Source organism: Dendropsophus ebraccatus, chromosome 15, assembly GCF_027789765.1.
Source record: "Dendropsophus ebraccatus isolate aDenEbr1 chromosome 15, aDenEbr1.pat, whole genome shotgun sequence".
In the NCBI taxonomy this organism is placed as follows: Eukaryota; Metazoa; Chordata; class Amphibia; order Anura; family Hylidae; genus Dendropsophus; species Dendropsophus ebraccatus.
Genome location: NC_091468.1, coordinates 30,585,764 through 30,601,431, shown reverse-complemented (window position 1 = coordinate 30,601,431; position 15,668 = coordinate 30,585,764). Strand labels below are relative to the sequence as shown.

Sequence of the window (15,668 nt, the reverse complement as noted above, 5' to 3'; positions counted from 1 at the left end):
AAAGTGTCATATGTGACGAAAAAACAATCTCAGAATCGCTAGCATACGTTAAAGCATCACTGAGCTATAAGAGCATAAAGTGAGACAGGTCAGATTTTGAAAAATGAGCCTGGTCATTAAGGCCAAAACAGGCTTTAGAGGCAAGGGGTTAAGAGTGGATTATTGGTTTTGTCTGCCCATTTCCTGCCACAGGGACCTGCAGATCCTTGCACTGCAAGGAGATACATACTCCTCTGGCTGTGAAGGGGCAGAACATGGCAGAAAATTGCCTTTCAAAAACAGGGGAAATAAAGGAAGCTGACCTTCCCATCTTTCCAAATGAAATACGAGAAGGATCTTCACATAAAAATGCACAAACGTGTTTCTTTTATTACCAAATAGTGCTACAATATACAATGTAAACTTTGCTGTCTAATTCTGTTTCTCTCTCGCTGTTTTTTTTTTGTACAATTTGGAAAAAAAAATCAGACCCTGCTCTAACAAAGGAAACAAATGAAAATTCTAGTTGTTGGGCAGCACACAATTAGTAAGGCAGGACTTCAAGTGATGATCCCATTGCATGAGACAATTGCCAGATCCTTAAGGAATTAAAACCAGGATGCCTGAGCCACATCAGTTTTGCAGTTATGTTGAGTTTTGAGCTGATACAGCCATACCCCATGAACATCACATGATGCAGGGAATGTTACTTCAACTGCTACAGTCAAATTAAAAGTCAAATTCAAACTCAAAACAGTGGTGGGGGAGAGGTGGTGAGTCACATGATGCAGGGAATGTTACCCCAACTGCTACAGTCAAATTCAAAGTAAAATCCAATTTAGCATCCTTATCTTGTCCATTTCAAACCATATTATCTGTGGATGTCATCTTATGGTTGTCCTTTGCCGTCCTTTCACCAGTACCTTCTACCTTCTTTGGATGTTGCTATGTTGTGTCAGGCAAAGTTTTTGGGTGGTTCATCATTTGTTACCTCTGTTTTAATGGCTCCCTGTGTTCTCACTGTCATGCTGTGTCAGGCTAAATTTTGGGGTGGTTCATATGCTACCTCTGTGTTAATCCTTTACTATGTGATCACTGCCATACTGCTGCCCATAATTTGGCGTAATAGTGCGATTAGGCAGCCTCAGAGGCATCCATGCATGCTCCCTTTGCTGTTTGCTGTCCATTTCCGTGTTGTTTCCATCATTTTCTAAGGTTGACAAGTTTCCACACAACCTTCCCTCTACCGAGCTTGGGTCCCCTGCAAAAATGCTCGAGTTTCCCATTGACTTCAATGGGGTTTGTTACTCGAAACGAGCACCCGAGTATCGGGAAATATTCCTCTCGAGTAACGAGCACCCGAGCATTTTAGTACTCGCTCATCACTAATGTTGTACATAATAAGCTCACATGGCTCTGTAGGTATAGAAAAAAAAAAATGCTAGCGCTATGCCCTTTTGAGCACGTGAGGAAAAAAAGAGAAAGTGCTAAAACGAAAATTGGGCATGTCCTTAAAGGGTTAATGAAAACAGTCACAGCACGGAAGTCATCAAGTATCATCAAGATTCCAATGAAGAGGCATAAGAAGCCGATCAGCAATTACCAAAAACGCTTGTTAAAGTGACTCTGTACCCACAATCTGCCCACCCCAAACCACTTGTACCTTCAAGATCTTTCCTGAGGTCTGTTCGGCAGGTGATGCAGTTATTGTCCTAAAAAACAACTTTTAAACTTACAGCCCTGTGCTTATTTGGCGTTGCCTAGAGTATCTGTGCCCTAACTTTGCACCACCCCTCCCCCCCTCTTCATCATTAGGAATGCCACTGGCAGGATTTTTCCTATTTCTCTGCAGTGGACACTGCACAGGTGCCTTAACGATCCAACCCATTATTCATGTTTTCACAGCTGATTAATAGGAGAAAATCTGTCTGCAGAATTCCTAATGATGAAGAGAGTGGGGAAGAGGGATGGAGAGGTTGTGGTAGCCTAGACACTCTAGGCCACGCCAGTTTGGCACAGGGCTGCAAGTTTAAAAGTTGTTTTTTAGGACAATAATTGCATCACCTGCCGAACTGACCCCAGGGCAGATCTTCGATTAAAAGCAGCTATCCAAAGGTACAAGTGGTTTGAGGGAGACAGATTGTGGTTACAGAGTCGCTTTAACCCCTTAACGACATAGGGCGTATATTTACGCCCTGATGCCGTTAGGGACGTTCAGAGCGGGGCCGCGCGGAGGCCGCGCTCTGAACCGCGGCAGTCCCGGGTGCCGCTTCTAGCCCGGGACCGCAGGTATTAGCGGGCACGGTCCGATCGCCGTGCCCGCTAATACAGTAATCAGATGCAGCTGTCAAAGTTGACAGCTGCATCCGATTGCCGGACGCAGCGTCATCCCTGGTGTCTAGTGGGGAGATCACTCCTCCGGGATGTTATCCCGGAGGAGCGATCTCCGTAACTGAAGCCGGCCGGGGACCGCTCCAAGATGGCGCCGTCCCCGGCTCGGCACTCGTTTACTTCCGGCTGCAGCAGCCGGAGGTAAACGAGTGCCTAACTCATGGATCTCTGCAGCATATCTATGCTGCAGAGATCTCTATGAGAGATCAAAGTGTATATACTAGAAGTCCCCCAGGGTGGCTTCTAGTGTAAGTGTAAAAGTAAAAAAAAAAAAGTGTTGTTAATAATAAAAAGCCCCCTCCCCTAATTAAAAGTCTGAATCACCCCCCTTTTCCCAGTTTATTAATAAAAGTAAACAAATAAATAAATAAACATGTTTGCTATTGCCGCGTGCGTAATCGCCTGAACTATTAATTAATCACATTCCTGATCTCGCACGGTAAACGGCGTCAGCGCAAAAAAATCCCAAAGTGCAAAATTGCGCATTTTTGGTCGCATCAAATCCAGAAAAATTGTAATAAAAAGCGATCAAAAAGTCATATATTCGCAATCAAGGTACCGATAGAAAGAACACATCATGGCGCAAAAAATGACACCTCACACTGCCCCATAGACCAAAGGATAAAAGCGCTATAAGCCTGGGAATGGAGCAATTTTAAGTGATGTATATTTGTTAACAATGGTTTGAATTTTTTACAGGCCATCAGATACAATATAAGTTATACATGTTACATATCGTTTTAATCGTAACGACTTGAGGAACATGAATAACAAGTCAGTTTTACCCCAGGACAGATGGCGTAAAAACACATTTCCCCCAAATAAACAAAATGCATTTTTTTTTCAATTTCACCACACTTAGAATTTTTTTCTGGTTTCGCAGTGTACTTTATGCAAAAATTCAGCCTGTCGTTGCAAAGTACAATTAGTGTCGCAAAAAATAAGGGCTCATGTGGGTTTATAGGTGGAAAAATGCGGGAAAAATGGTGGAAAAATGCAAGGAGGAAAAAACGAAAACGCAAAAATCGAAATTGGCTCTGTCCTTAAGGGGTTAAAGGTTATGTATTTAAAAGGATGCGCTACAAAGTGCTGGACCTGGGAATCATAATTGCTTACTAAAAAGATCTTCAGGTCCCTTATTTGTGCCAAGTCAAACACTTGCGGCAGTGCTGGGAAGCCTGGATAATGAAGTACATATCAGAGTGCTTTGATCTGAAGATTTTTGAAGCCAGAATTTTTTAAGGGCACCACAACGTCTGTTACTTTAACTCCATGCAGCAGGATCTCCTTTGCAAATAGCATAGTTACAATCTACAGTATCATCTGTAAACAAATGTATTGATAAGCAGCAGAGCAATGTTTTATCAAATAAGCCCTGAAGATTTACAGGGGACATTGATGTTTATTTATACATGGAACCAAGTGTGTTCTTTATATTACAGTAATAATATCACTAACATTGACAAGCAAGGATTAACAGTTAAACAGTAACCATAAGAATAAGGCAAACAGTTTTCGTCATATATCTAGCACAAATAAAATGTTGTTAGCATTCTAAGGAATATTATAGAAAAGGACAAATGATCCAGAATATGTACTCTGAAACGTGAAAAAAAGAGACTGTCAAACTATTGCAGCCCATTTTCCTGCCTGGTTTACATGTGAAGAACCTTGGCATTTCTGAAACATAGGATAGACATGTGTGGGTAAATTATTAAGTAAAGTGAAACAGGTAAATCTCTTAAATTAAAATGATGTGATCCTTTGCTTTAAACAGTGGTGACTCAGAAGCTACCCTAATGCAAGCTAACACTTACTGCATAAAATCCTACAGTGGAAGTGGATAGGTTCACAATGTCCGATTATACTTTACAAATTATTTGTCAGCAAATTAAGCAAATAAATTATTACAACTGGAAATAAAGAACAAGTGTGAGATCAACTGCTAGAGGATGTCTAACGAGGTGAAACCTGAAAGAATCTCCTATACCCCAGGAGAAATGAGTACAAATTGAATAACAGAAGGTCAGGTCCTCAAGAGAGACAAGAGAGTATGATGAAAATGATCGCTGAAATGATTATTTAATGAAATGCATAAAATCATACATGTAAGGGAGTAAAATGCAAAGGGTATCACCGGTGAAAATTAGTAATAATGTTCAAAAACACAAGAAAAATATTTGGTCAGAACAAAAAACAAACAGGAAGATGGAAAAAATATATATAAAAGAAGAAAATATAAAATAAAATAAAAATAAAATAAAAATAAAATTGAAATAAATAAATAAAAAAATACAAAAATAAATATAGAAAAAAATAAATAAAAATAAAAATTATCTTACCGTATAACCCACAACATAAGCAAATAGAGAAGATTTTTTATAAATATTGGCCCATCTTCTGTCGGGACAAAATTTTAGCCTCATTACTACCAGTTAAACCCCCTATTGTATACACTAAAGCTCCTAACCTTGGAATCAAAGTCGCACCCACAGTCAGAAACAGTCAGTCAGTAATAAGTAACACCTCCTGGCTCCTCCACACTCATGGGTTCTACAGATGTGGTTCCTGCTCATGTTTTTAGACCACCAAATTCCAGAAAAAAAACTCTAAGCGTCACATCTACAACCAATCACTTCACCTGGTCCATAAAAGAACTTCTAACATGTCACACCAAAGGTGTTATATATCTTATACAGTGCCCATGTGCAAAACAATACATCGGTAGGACCAAGAGAGCACTCAAAGTCCGCCTTCACGAACACTTTTACAATATCAAGAAAAGGCAACGAAAAGCATCCCCTATCTCTTCACTACAAAGAGTTTCACAATATGGAGATCTCGGGTACCACTTTCACTGCCATACAATCAGTCAATAAATGTTGGAGAGGTGGCAATTACATTGCGGCCATGTCTAGAACAGAGTCCAAGTTCATATATGATTTTGAATCAATTGCACCAAGTGGCCTCAATGAAGAATTAGAAATTTTTGGTTTCTTGTGAGTTTCTCCCTGGCCTGGGGGACCTTGCTCACGGCCCGTCATTTGCCAGGCTGTACTATCAGCGCAATGACGGGCTCTGGGATTGATCCCCCGATGCCCACTTGTACATCTACTATACAATCAAGCTTCAAGCAAAACACTCCTACTTTCATTTCCTTCCTATTGAATTTTCATTGTCATGTATTCCCTTTCTTCCCTTCTATGTTCAATCAAGACATCCCAATCACTCTATGACAGCATCACTCACTCTCATACTATTCACACATTCCTTAATTGTCACTACTGTTTTATAATCTTGTCTGGTTCTTTTTCAATCATTCAAATATGTTAATATTGTTGTATTCATTTACTATTATGTTATAACATATGTTTCTGGACCATATACTTGTGACTAGTGAGATCCAGTCCACTAATTAGCCACAACTCAGGTTCCAGGTTGAACTTTGGGGCGGTACTCAAATTAATTATCCAATCATAGGGCTATGCCCCCTTCAAATGTTGGACATTTCCACTGTTTTTCACATTATACTAGCTGCAGAGGAAAGAGCCAAGAGGGCTCTGAAACGCGTCCAGCCTTTTTATCCTATTTTTATCACCATCCATACAATTGAACTTTTACCTACATTGTGCAGAAAAAAACGCCAAAACCACCACGAGGTCCGGCGGCTACCAAAGTGCAGTGCACATGCGTGAGACCGGCTTCCAATTTAAAGGGAACAGAACCCGGCGCGAGCCGCCAAAACACAGACGTACCAACCATACGGCGTGACAGCTTCATCAAGACCAGACGTCACTGTGAGCACAGCAACCGCCGAAAGCGGCAAGACGGGTGAGCGGTGCATAAGCATCATAGACTGTTGAATCTTAAGACTGTTACATTTGTACGCACCTGCTAATTTGTTGCAAGAACATCCACGGCAATTATACAGCCATTGCAACAACCACACTGAATGTGGATACAACTCGCCTTCAAGACACATTGCTGTCTGTCTTCAACCACTTCTAGGACACAGCGCTGCCTGCCATTAACTGCACACCACCGATTACAATTTCACAAATGGATCGGTAGTCCCGATTGTATGGATGCTAAAGTTATTTAAAGCTTTTTGGTACAGTATATTAATTGCTGAACTACTGTATGCACAACCTTTTGAGACAATTTTTATACCAATTTTTACACTAATTTTCACTATTTCATATTTTTTCTTTTCATTTTCCTTTTTTTCTATATTTATTTTTGTATTTTTTTTTATTTATTTATTTTATTTTTCAATTTTATTTTTATTTTATTTTATATTTTCTTCTTTTATATATATTTTTTCCATCTACCTGTTTTTTGTTCTGACCAAATATTTTTCTTGTGTTTTTGAACATTATTACTAATTTTCACCGGTGATACCCTTTGTATTTTACTCCCTTACATGTATGATTTTATGCATTTCATTAAATAATCATTTTAGCGATCATTTTCATCATACTCTCTTGTCTCTCTTGAGGACCTGACCTTCTGTTATTCAAATTATTAAAACTGCCTGCACTGGTCTTGGGAGGGGTCTGGTTCATGCGGTTATGGAGGTAAAGCCAGTAGTTTGCAGATAGTTTACAGTTCTAGCTCACGTGGCAAAAACAAGTGGGGTGTACAATAAAAATAAAGTAGAAATATCTTACAGGCCATGCTTATAAAATTAATTTCTAAGGCTACATTCACATCTGTACTAGAAGCTCAAATAAGAGACAATGTCACAGATTCCGCTAAGCTGTGCTTTGTCTGTTGAAATGACTGACTATAATGGATTCTTGTTGAGCTTCTGTGATAGTGTGACATACAGTATTATGTAAGTTATGATATATTATGACATATCAGTCATGTAATGGTTGCAGCACTGCCATCATTTTCATTGTTCTGCTCCTAAGATAATGCAGAAAAGATGATAAAAGAGCCTATGGGTAATCTTTGTTAGATATTACAGGTTAGGTCAAGACAAGGTAAAATGCAATACAAAAACAGTCCATAAATGAATCAGTATTATCAGTAAATGATTTCAGACATTGACTTTTTTTTACAGTGAGCTGTACTGTAGTGGTCACTACGTTGCTGCTCTTGTGTTGTTCCTTGGTAAGTCCTTCCTTGTTCTGTAGGACAATTATTAGGGAAACTGCAGAAAATATCTTAACGTTTAGATTCATATACACACCTAAAAAAAAAACAAAAAAAAACCACATAAGTATTTATGGTATTTATAGCACACCAAAAATGATGTCAGTGAGTAAAAGTACTCCCCTAGGTGTTCACATGGCATGTCATAGTTGGGGATGTGGGTGCCGAGACCCTGCTGAATGGACCCCTTCATCTCCGCTCTAAGAACCTATAATGGAAGTCTATAGCACATTCAGACAACTCATAGATTCCCATTATAACACAGTACATAGTACATAGTTCACTATAGCCATTTGGAGCAGAGAAGAGGGGGCACAGTGTTTGCAGCCATGTGCTTCTGTCCTTCAATCTAACCATTGTAAGGGGACTCAGCACTTACACTAACCGGCCACTTTATTAGGTACACCTGTCCAACTGCACGTTACCACTTAATTTCTAATCAGCCAATCACATGGCGGCAACTCAGTGCATTTAGGCATGTAGACATGGTCAAGACAATCTCCTGCAGTTCAAACCGAGCATCAGTATGGGGAAGAAAGGTAATTTGAGTGCCTTTGAACGTGGCATGGTTGTTGGTGCCAGAAGGGCTGGTCTGAGTATTTCAGAAACTGCTGATCTACTGGGATTTTCACGCACAACCATCTCTAGGGTTTACAGAGAATGGTCCGAAAAAGAAAAAACATCCAGTGAGCGGCAGTTCTGTGGGCAAAAGGGGGTCCAACCCGTTACTAGCATGGTGTACCTAATAAAGTGGCCGGTGAGTGTATATCTTCATCAATACAAAATTCTGATCGATCATTCTGACAAAGAATACCAAATGATGGCTACTCTAATTGTAAACACCAGATACATTGTGAAAAAATAGAAAAATAGGAGGGCACTCACCATAAAACTTGACTTTTATTGTGATTACATAAAAAAACGATCCATTGTGTTCAGGCGACCAAGACGCCAGCACCATGCGGTGAATCCACGTGACAGCCGTTTCGCGAGCGTAAGCACGCTTCTACAGAACCTTAATTTCTAAGGAGGAGCACCCCATATCCCTTCTCTCTGATTAAAAGGCAAAATCTAATGAAATATCCTAACGGGACACTGTTCATACTACTTTAGTGCCGATTACATCCATGCCCTAGTCATGCTAAAAAAGAAAAGAAAAAGCAAACTAATGGAGTGAGAGACCTGCAGTGCTTAACCCCTTAACGACATCGGGCGTAAATTTACGCCCCCGCGCCCTGGTACTTAGCGCAAATGGATGTAAATTTACGCCCAATGTTTCCCCGATCGCTGTGTGTTCACACACAGCGGTCGGGGAAGATGGCCTGCTATAACGTATAGCAGGCCATCTCTGCTCGTCGGCACGGGGGGTGATTAACCCCTCCCGTGCCGACGATCGCTGCTATAGGCTGATCAATACAGATCAGCATATAGCAGCTAAATTCAGCTGTCCGGGTCATCGGTGACCCGGAAAGCACTGGCGATTGGTGCTGTCCAAGACAGCACCAATCACCATTAGTGTCCGGGGAAAAGATAGTGCCGATGCCACCCCCACGATCGCCGTGATAGGCCGGGCCAGTACCGGCCGGCCCATCACGGCGATCAAACCGTTAAAAAACAGTGTCCCCGGGTTCTGCACCCCTCAGCTACCTAGCTGAGGGGTGCAGAACAGGTGTGTATAGTGTAGGTGCACTATACTCAACAGATCTGGGCGTCCGGAGCAGCGATCGGGTCCCGCGCGTCCTCACTTCCGGGTTCGATCGGGTCCCATCGGCAATTTCCGGCTCTTCGGCTTTTCCGTGGCCCCTATCTTTGGCAGTCTTCGTCAGCTTCTCTGTACTGCCCCCTAGCGGCTGTTCAGTGAATATCATTCACTGATCAGTTGCTTTAGGTTAAAAAAAAAAGTTTGTTTTTTTTTAATTATTTTTTTTTTTTTTTTACTTTTTATTCGCCCTAACGCCGCTGAGTGCTGATCAGCATCGCACGTAAATGCGCCGCTGATCAGCAACTCCTCCTTTTTGGCGTAGGGGCGTTTCCTCCCCTATATCCTACCGCCACTGTCTGCTGATAAGTACCGCACACAAGTGCGGCATTTATTAGCAGCTTCTTTTTTGGCGTAGAGATATTTTTTGCTTACTGTCAAAAAACACTACACTACATGAAATAAAGTTTTACACTACACCACTACACATTTACATACCCCATATACTAGTCCCCGTATAAAGATGGCCCCCAGGGTGTTTTCGGTGTCGGACGCATATGTTATTATTGCCTCCGACACTGAAACAGCCAGTGAGGATGAATGGGGGGATCCTTCTTTCCTCCATTCATCCTCATCCTCCTCATCATCCAGTGACGTGTCTGGGGGTAGCGTAGCGTACGCTGTCCCCCAGACACGTCTTTTCCGCTAGTACCGTCCTAATAAGAGATCACGGTATGGCGTGAAATTCTCCAAACTCTGTGAGAGTACCTCAGGGTACACTTACATATTTAGGGTACGTGCACACTGCGGAATGGCGAAGGATAACCCTTTGTGCATTCCGCAGCTGGCACCCACCGGTGGACTGATGCGGGCGCGTGTCTCCACCCATGTCATAGACTCCATTCTATGCACGGGTGGATTCTGTTGTCCGTCCAAAAAATGAACACGTTCATTCTTTGGACAGAGGGCGGAATCCGCCCGTGCATAGAATGGAGTGTGACATGAGCGGAGACGCGCACCTCCATCAGTCCGCCGGCGGGTGGCAGCTGCGGAATGCACAAAGGGTTATGTGCACGTACCCTTAGAGTGTATGAAGGAAGGGACAGCCGAATCCAGCCCCCAGATGACCCACCCCCCCACCCCATCCTCGGAGTTAGTGGGAAGATCGTTCGGGAACTGATCTTCCCACTGCTGGATAAAGGTTACCACCTGTACGGGGATAACTTTTATACCAGCACCCCCTGTTCCGGTCCCTCGCTGCCCGAGCTACTGTAGCTTGCGGCACGATCCGAAAATATCAGAAGTAGTAATAGAGCCCTAATATTTAGCAGCCATGGAGCGGACCCAGCGCTTCTGGAGAAAGGGAGACCCTGTACCGCACCAGGGAAACATTTTCCAGGTGACGTCCCCCACACTGGAAAACAGGAGACCCCAGAAGAAGTGCAGAGTGTGGCGTAACAGGGGGATCAGGAAAGACACCATTTTCCAGTGTGACACCTGTCCTGATCACCCCGGCCTCTGCATACTGGATCGCTTCAAGGCGCACCACAGGTCATTGGAGTTCTACATTTTCTAAATTCCTTCCCTTATTCCTATTTCAGGGGTCAAGTTGATCCAGGGATTATTCTGATCGCCATTATGGAGTCAGGAAGGAATTTTTCCCCTGTGATGAAGCTATTGTCGTCTGCCTCACAAGGGTTTTTGCCTTCCTCTGGATCAACACAGGTTGAATTTGATGGACACCTGTCATTTTCAACCTTATAAACTAATAATTGGCCTAATACCCCGAAATAAATTAGAATTGTCCCTTTTTCCCAGCTAAATAGGTATGGCCGCCATTCCCATTAGAGGATGCCATGATGCAATTACAAAGCCTCTGTGCGTCCAGGAGAGTAGAAACCCCCCACAAGTGACCCCATTCTGGAAACTACACCCCATAAGGAATCTAACGAGGGGGGCAGAGGGTATATGGCCCCCTGGTGACGGCCACATTTGGGCCGTGAAATTAAAAAAAAAATTATTTTTTATTTTCACGGCACATGTTCTACACATGTGTCCATCACCATTGGGGTCCATATGCTCACTGTACCCCTTGTTAGATTCCTTATGGGGTGTAGTTTCTAGAATGGGGTCACTTGTGGGGGTTTCTACTGTCCTGGCAGCACAGGAGCTTTGTAATTGCGACATGGCCTCTATCCTTCATTCCAGACTCTAAATGGCGGTCTGTCCCTTTGGTGGCTTGCCCTGTGCCCGGATGGCACATTATGTCCACATGTGGGGTATTTTCGTACTCGGGGGAAATTAACCTACACGTTTTGCATTCATTTTCTTTTTTAACCCCTTGTGGAAATGGAAAAAATCAAGGCTAGACCAACATTTAGTGTAAAAAATGATTTAAGTTTTACACTAAATCATTGATCTTGTCTTGATTTTTTCATTTTCACAAGGGGTTAAAGATAAAAAAAAAACACAAAATGTGTAGAGCGATTTCCCCTGAATACGAAAATACCCCACATGTGGACATAAAGCACCATGCGGGTGCAGGGTAAGCCTCCAAAGGGAAGGAGCGCCATTTGGCTTTTGGAGGCTGGATTTGGCTGGAATGGATTTCGAGGGGCCATGTTGCATTTAAAAGGCCCCTGTGTTGTCAAGACAGTTGAACCCCCCCACAAGTGACCCTATTATGGAAACTAAACCCTTTAGGAAATGTAACAAGGGAAGTAGTGAGCATATGGACCCCACTGGTGACGGGTAAAAATGTGGAACAATGTGGCGTGAAAATGAAATATTACATTTTTTACACTATAATGTTGGTCTAGCCTTGAATTTTTCATTTTTACAAGGGGTTAAAAGAGAAAAAAAGCCACAAAATGTGTAGAGCAATTTCCCCCAAGTCCGTAAATACCCCACATGTGGACATAAACCGCAATGTTACACAATATTAACCCCTTAGGGACCAAGCCTGTTTGGGCCTTAATGACCAGGCTCATTTTTCAAAATCTGACCTGTCTCACTTTATGCGCTTATAAGCTCAGTAATGCTTTAACGTATGCTAGCGATTCTGAGAATGTTTTTTCATAACATATGGTACTTTAAGTTAGTGGCAAAATTTGGTCACTGTCTTGTGTGTTTTTTGTGAAAAACATCAAAATATAATAAAAAATTTGAAAATTTAGCACTTTACAAACTTTGAAATTTTTTGCTTCTAAAAAAAAAGGCACATGACAAAAATTAGTAAGTCACATTATCAATATGTCCTCTTTATTCTGGCTTCATTTCGTAAACATATTTCACTTTTTTAGGGTGTTATGGGGCTTAGAAATGTATCAGCAAATAATCAAATTATCATGAAATTTCAAAAACTGATTTTTTTAGGGACCAGTTCTTTTTTTAAGTTGATTTAAGAGGCTTGTATACTGTAAACCCCCATAAGTGACCCCATTTTGGAAACTAGACACCTTAAAAAATTAATCTAGGGGTATAATGAGCATTTTAACCCTACAGAGTCTGGAGGAAAGTATTCACAATTAGGCCGGAAAAAATGGAAAATAGAAATTTTCCAATAATATATTTGTTAAGATTAAAGTATCTCATTTTCATAATAAACATGAGAGAAAATGCACCCCAAATTTTGTAACGCAGGTTCTCCTGAGTACAATGGTACCCCATATGTGGGCGTAAACCACTGTATGGTCACACAGCAGGCCTCAGAAGGAAGGGAGCGCCCATTAGCATTTCCAGTTCAGATTTTGCTGCGTGCCAGGTGCGTTTGCAGAGCCCCTGTAGTGTCAGCAGAATAGAACCCCCCCAAAAGTCACCCCATTTTGGAAAGTACACCCATCAAAGAATACATCTTGGGGTGTGGTGACCATTTTGACCCCACAGGTATTAGAGGAAAGTATTGAAGACAGTAAAAATGAAAAAAATAGAATTTTTCCAATAATATGTTTGTTTAGTTTGAAATTTCTCAATTTCACGAGGAACAGGGGAGAAAACTCACCCCAATATATGTAACGCAGGGTCTCCTGAGTAGAACGATACCCCATATGTGGGCATAAACCACTGTGTGGTCACACAGCGGGGCTCAGAAGGGAAGGAGCGCCAATTAGCATTTCCAGTTCAGATTTTGCTGTCAGCAGAATAGAACCACCCCAAAAGTCACCCCATTTTGGAAAGTACACCCCTCAAAGAATACATCTTGAGGTGTGGTGACCATTTTGACCCCACAGGTATTAGAGGAAAGCATTCAAAAGGAGACAGTAAAAATGAAAAAATAGAATTTTTCCAATAATATGTTTGTTTAGTTTGAAATTTCTCAATTTCACGAGGAACAGGGGAGAAAACTCACCCCAATATATGTAACGCAGGGTCTCCTGAGTAGAACGATACCCCATATGTGGGCATAAACCACTGTGTGGTCACACAGCGGGGCTCAGAAGGGAAGGAGCGCCAATTAGCATTTCCAGTTCAGATTTTGCTGTCAGCAGAATAGAACCACCCCAAAAGTCACCCCATTTTGGAAAGTACACCCCTCAAAGAATACATCTTGAGGTGTGGTGACCATTTTGACCCCACAGGTATTAGAGGAAAGCATTCAAAAGGAGACAGTAAAAATGAAAAAATAGAATTTTTCCAATAATATGTTTGTTTAGTTTGAAATTTCTCAATTTCACGAGGAACAGGGGAGAAAACTCACCCCAATATATGTAACGCAGGTTCTCCTGAGTAGAACGGTACCCCATATGTGGGCATAAACCACTGTGTTGGCACACAGCGGGCCTCAGAAGGAAGGGAGCGCCAAGCATTTTCACTGCATGATTTTTCTGAAGAAGTTTCTGAGCGCCAGGTGCGTTTGCAGTGCCCCTGTAATGTCTACAGAATAGAACCCCCCCCCTCCCAAAAGTCACCCCATTTTGGAAAGTAAACCCCTCAAGGAATTTATCTTGGGGTGTGGTGAGCATTTTGACCCCACAGGTATTGGAGGAAAGCATTCAAAAGGAGACAGTAAAAATGAAAAAATAGAATTTTTCCAATAATATGTTTGTTTAGTTTGAAATTTCTCAATTTCACGAGGAACAGGGGAGAAAACTCACCCCAATATATGTAACGCAGGTTCTCCTGAGTAGAACGGTACCCCATATGTGGGCATAAACCACTGTGTTGGCACACAGCGGGCCTCAGAAGGAAGGGAGCGCCAAGCATTTTCACTGCATGATTTTTCTGAAGAAGTTTCTGAGCGCCAGGTGCGTTTGCAGTGCCCCTGTAATGTCTACAGAATAGAACCCCCCCCCTCCCAAAAGTCACCCCATTTTGGAAAGTAAACCCCTCAAGGAATTTATCTTGGGGTGTGGTGAGCATTTTGACCCCACAGGTATTGGAGGAAAGTATTCAAAACTAGACCGTAAAAATGAAAAAAAATTGAAATTTTCCAATAACATGTTTGTTTAGTTTGAAATTTCTCAATTTCACTAGGAACAGGGGAGAAAAAGCACCCCAAAATTTGTAACTGAGGTTCTCCTGAGTACAATGGTACCCCATATGTGGGCTTAAACCACTGTATGGGCACACAGCAGGGCTCAGAAGAGAAGGAGTGTCATTTTAGTTACAGGCAATATGCAGGGTTTACTGGTTATCTGGGGTGGTAATAGACAATCTCGGGGTGTTTACTGGCTTGGTGGCAACAGGCAATCTGGTGGGGTTATGGGCAATCTGGGGTGGTTACGAGCAGTCTGTGCCAATCTAGGGTGGTCACGGTCAATCTGGGGTGATCACAGGCAATCTGGGGTGTTTGCTGGCTGTATAGGGTGGTTATGGGCAATCGTGGGGTGTTTACTGGCTATCTAGGGGTAGTTACTGACTATCTGGGGTGGTGACAGGCAATCTGGTGGTGTTCACTGACTATCTGGGGTTGCAACAGGCAATCTGGGGTGGTGACGGGCAATCTGGGGTGGTTGCGAGCAATCGGTGGTGGTTGCGAGCAATCTGGGGTGGTTACAGGCAATTTGGGGTAGTTACAGGCAGTCTGTGGCAATCTGGGGTGGTTACGGGCTGTCTGGAATAGTTATGGGCTATCAGGGGGGGATACGGGCAATCTGGGGTGGTTACGGGCTGTCTGGGATGGTTACGGGCTGTCTGGGATGGTTACGGACAATCTGGGGTGGATACGGACAATCAGGGGTGGATACAGGCAATCTGGGGTAGTTACAGGCAGTCTGTGGCAATCTGGGGTGGTTACGGGCTGTCTGGAATAGTTATGGGCTATCAGGGGGGATACGGGCAATCTGGGGTAGTGATGGGCTGTCTGGGGTGGTTATGGGCTGTCTGGGATGGTTATGGGCTGTCTGGGATGGTTATGGGCTGTCTGGGATGGTTATGGGCTGTCTGGGATGGTTATGGGCTGTCTGGGATGGTTATGGGCTGTCTGGGATGGTTATGGGCT

The 15,668-nt window shown here is 42.6% G+C and overlaps 1 protein-coding gene across 3 annotated transcripts in view; it reads right to left on the bottom strand.

The window, feature by feature from the left end:
• Positions 1–6,856: 6,856 nt before the first annotated feature.
• Positions 6,857–15,668, bottom strand: part of LOC138774572 (ras-related protein Rab-4A) — a 149,982-nt gene continuing 141,170 nt past the window's right edge. For all 3 annotated transcript variants that reach the window (XM_069955580.1, XM_069955577.1, XM_069955578.1), the window contains one exon: positions 6,857–7,567. The gene's annotated coding sequence lies outside the window, so the exon portion shown is untranslated. The remainder of the gene's footprint in view (positions 7,568–15,668) is intronic.